Here is a 4,609-nt window from a genome sequence, read left to right as displayed (position 1 = left end):
GAACGTTATTTGGAATGTTCCAAAAATGTGGAAATGTCCAGTTTGCGTTACGTTGCTAGAACGTTATTTGATGGTTAGCATAATGTTCCTACAACGTTCTTGCAACCTACATTTCACTAAAAATATAATGCTCTATGAACGTTTATTTGGAACATTCCAAGAACGTTAAAATGTCGTTTGCTTAACGTTCCTAGAACGTTATTGTTTTGTTAGCATAACGTTCCTACAACGTTCTTGCAACCTAAATTTCACTAAAAATATAATGTTCTATGAAAGTTTATTTGGAACATTCCAAGAACATTAAAATGTCCAGTTTGCTTAACGTTCCTAGAACGTTATTTTTTGTTAGTATAACGTTCCTACAACGTTCTTGCAACCTAAATTTCACTAAAAATATAACGTTATATGAGCGTTTGTTTGGAACATTCAAGAACGTTAAAATGTCCAGTTTGCTTAACGTTCCTAGAACATTATTTTATGGTTAGCATAACGTTCCTGCAACCTAAATTTCATTTAAAAAAATATAACGTTATATGAACGTTTATTTGGAACATTCCAAGAACGTTAAAATGTCCAGTTTGCTTAACGTAGCTAGAACGTAATTTTATGGTTAGCATAATGTTCCTACAACTTTATTTCCACCTACATTTTCTTAAAAATACAACATCCTAAAAACATTTATTTGGAACATTAAAGTTTAGTTTAATAAAATGTTATTTTAAGATTAGCAGTATTGCAACATTTGCTTTCAACATCATTTTTATTAACACAACCTTCCAGATACGAGCAAGTATATAATTACATGTGCATTTCAACAGGTATCTGAATTATTAAAGATAGTCACTTTCAAAAAGTTCATTAACACATTGAACAAATTGGTGAAATTTGCATATCATGTAAAATAATAATAATAATATGTAGTTTAATATTTATGACAATGAACTATAACTTTACAGCTAAATATAAACTATCATATTAACATTTAATAATTGAGGACTTCTATATGAATTTGAGTGTGGGGTGTGGGTGCTGAAAAACTGTGTTTTCCCGTCTCTCCACGCTCCATCTATAAAGTAAACAGATTGGCTGAGGTTACAAAGTGATATTACAAAATGCCTATAAAATAATTAGTGTGGCTATGCCAAAAAAATTATTAGGATCTGTGCTGTGAGTTCTACAAATATTACATTACTCAAGAGTCAAAGGTAGTTTCATTTGACTTGGCATATGTTACTTTCAATGACAAGCTTCTAGCAGCATTAAGAAAAACGTCTTCTGAAGCATCATTAGATTAAGAAAAATATAAACATTCAAATAATACATTTTCATCGTGTCATTTCCAAAAAACAATTTTTAGGTCAACATAAATTGACCTAATTTATTAATCTTGATAGGTATACACATGCACACTACTGGAAATACGTCATAATAGGGTAGTTAAGTCAACTGCAATTTCCATTTTATACCAATTTGAAACAGGAAAAATCCCTTCAAATATAGATAACATTTAGAAGTTATCAATAAAGTTATTAAATGGCAAAAGTTGCCTTGTTACATGTTATTAGCTAATAAACTGTTACATGAACTCAGTTAAGGAAGGAAACTCAGAGATAAAACAGGTCAGATTAATAGGTTCTAGTAGGTGTTTCTGGGTAGGTATGCTAGCATTGAACCATTAACTGACAGTAAGAATTTTTGCTATTAATACATCAGTTAAATTGTTAAAGAATAATTCGTAATGTTTTCCTTAAAAAAAAAAAATGCTGCATGGATTAAAAAAACGGCATTGTCAAAATGGCATTGAGAGCAAAAAAACAAGTTACACATAAGTTGTTAGTTAATCCTTTAAATTTTACAGGTATTCAGAAACAAGATAAATAACAGAAGGTATAAGTAGCTATTATTATGTCTCAAAGGCTAAACTATAAACTTTTAGAAGCTTGAAAATAAAGACTGTCTAGACTTCCAATGGAAAGACAAAAATGATGAATGAATATCAAAAATAAAAACATTTGTTTGAAGATGAATGAAATTCATTCAAAATGAATTTGGAAAAACATGAGGGTGAGTAAACCATGACAGAATTTAATTTTTTTTAAACTATGCTGATCTCAGCTAAAATTTTTAAATATTGCCAAGTAAATATAAAGTTGTCCTGACATGTGTCCTACCTTGTGCATCTTGACAATATCTGCAGAGACTACTTTTCAGATAGTAGTAGAGCTGCCAGGATCATAACTTGAATGGCTGATGCCATTATTGTCCCTGAAGACAAAACACAAAATTAGAGAAATTTAACTCACAATTAAGCAACATTTATGGACAGCTTATTTTTATGAATCATAACAAGACAATTTTTAACCACTACAAACTTAGCATTAGCAATTACCTGACATCTTTATAAAAAAAACAAAGCAACTTTAGGATAAGGGAAAGTAGAAGTTTTATTAACTATATTAGTTAAGTATATAAATGTATAACTATAATCAGAACTTAAGACTTCACTGGTATTTTTCTGAAGCAACACAAAATACCAAAAGACTTTGACGGAATGACAGACAAACTGAAATTTAAGATGTTATTCACTCTGCCAATTCAGTCTGAATCAAATTGGTGGCACACTACATTACATCAAACATGACCACATTAGATGTCATTCTTGTGGGATGTTAGTTTGTTGTTTTTCATCTGTATTGTGTAACGTTATTCACGATTTGATCAATCTTTAGGTTTAAATTTCAATCTAATATTCACAAAACAAAAGTATACTATTGCTTCAGAAGACTTAACATTTGTGCTGCTGGTCATTTCTGGTCATCATTACATCTGCATTAATAGCAATTCATCAAAATATAAAAACTGAAGAACGATGAATTTAAATAACTGTTCATAAGGTGACAAATTACATCTTGTACAACACTAAAGCCCATCAATTTGTTTAATGTGAATACTACTTACTTTATTTTAGGCCCATATTAGTATCAGCCGTCTTGTTGCAAATGACCCCTCGCTGCCTTTGCACTGAAAAGATTGATTTCAAAAGCATGACAACAATTTGTTAGTATGAATTTGAAGAAAGACAACGTGAGGAGCAAATAACTGTGTAAAATGTTAACTAAAGTTAACAAAACAGCCATTATAAATGCTCCTCAGCCCCTTTGTTCACTGCGTTCGGCGGATTTAGAAAACTTGATCAGCATCACATGGATATTCTAGATGAAACTGACAAAGCGGATAATAAATAATGATTAACTAAAAGTTTAAACGTATTGTAATACAGAGAATATGTCTTTGCTTTACCTTGCTTGAGTACTGTGGCGAGTGACGGTTACAGATGACGACATCCTGTCAGCTGTCTCTCCAGTTTGTCTGTGTCCAGCTGTGAGACACACACACACACACACACACACAAATCTTAATTTATCACTGACAAACTGTTGTGTATAACACTGCATATTTAACACTTGCCGTTGATAACTTTGATGTGGTTGGTTGTTAGCTCCTTGCTTCTTTGCTAGCTAACATTACAATGATAACTGAGCTGGTTAATCTTCAGATAAAGTTGACAAAACACAAAATAACGTTCAAAAGTGCTTTAAATAAGAATACAGAAGTGAATGCTTACCTGTTATTTTCCGTGACCGCGTCGCGAGCCGTCCGGCTGTGATCCCGTCCGTGACTGTGAGCTGTGGGGGATGGGCGGATGTGACTGACTGAAAAATGCGCGCGGTTTTTGAAAAATAATATTTTGTCTCGAGTAAAATTAATTTCTTTAAAAGGATTGAAAATGCTTAATATGAAGCAGATTGATGTATTTATTATATTATCTTTAGTTATGAAGGCTATTTAATTAATATTGAGAGAGATCAAACGTGACTTCTCGAAAAACAATGTTAGAAATCATGAATTAAGCTAATTTTTAGATTAAATTAATTTACTCTTATTTAGATTGAGTTCCCCTTAACCTAATGAGATTTTGAGTTCACATCACAAATATATATTGAGTTGAAATAAAAAAATTTTTGTTAAATTAACTAATTTAATTTAGCAATGCCACTGATTTACAGTGTATGACATTTCACTATAGGCCTATGACTTCAATAAGTTATAAAAGATATATAATTAATAATGATAAAGTATATAATTATAAAAGATTCAGTGACTCATTCAGGTGATTTGCCACATCCTAATCGAGGTTGTAGTTTCATATTTAAATACATTTTATTTTTCTATCATATTCGGTTCTATTCTATTCATGTTTTATATAGCCTATAAGTTGTTTTACCTTTTTTTCTAAAGATGTTTCTCCCAACATTATGGTAATGTTCATAAAGTAGCCTGCAATCATAAGGACATGAATACTGTTCTCAGAATGTTTTGATAACAACATAACATTTAGCATTTAATTATTAATTTAGAAATTATATTACATTACAATAACGTTCTAAGAATGTTGTTCTAAAAATGTTTTCTCTCAACATTATGAGAACGTTCATTAAGTACAAATCAAATCTTAAAGACGTTCCAAGAACGTTGATTTAAGAATGTTTTCTCTCAACATTATAAGAACGTTCATTAAGTACAAATAACGTCCTAAAGACGTTCCAAG

General features: G+C 30.7%; 1 long non-coding RNA gene across 2 annotated transcripts; it reads right to left on the bottom strand.

Annotated features, from left to right (window-relative positions):
- Window positions 1-726: 726 nt before the first annotated feature.
- LOC131522076 (uncharacterized) lies at window positions 727-3,773 on the bottom strand. 2 transcript variants are annotated; one of them, XR_009266440.1, is made up of 5 exons: window positions 3,626-3,773; window positions 3,301-3,518; window positions 2,959-3,021; window positions 2,172-2,265; window positions 727-1,066 (listed from the first exon to the last, which is right to left on the bottom strand). It is a non-coding gene; the product is annotated as an uncharacterized LOC131522076 (long non-coding RNA). The 2 variants fall into 2 exon arrangements; XR_009266439.1 differs by having other exon boundaries at window positions 3,301-3,379.
- Window positions 3,774-4,609: the final 836 nt, after the last annotated feature.

The sequence above is a fragment of the Onychostoma macrolepis genome, chromosome 16, assembly GCF_012432095.1.
Source record: "Onychostoma macrolepis isolate SWU-2019 chromosome 16, ASM1243209v1, whole genome shotgun sequence".
Lineage (NCBI taxonomy): Eukaryota > Metazoa > Chordata > Actinopteri > Cypriniformes > Cyprinidae > Onychostoma > Onychostoma macrolepis.
This window is presented reverse-complemented; position numbering and strand designations above follow the sequence as displayed.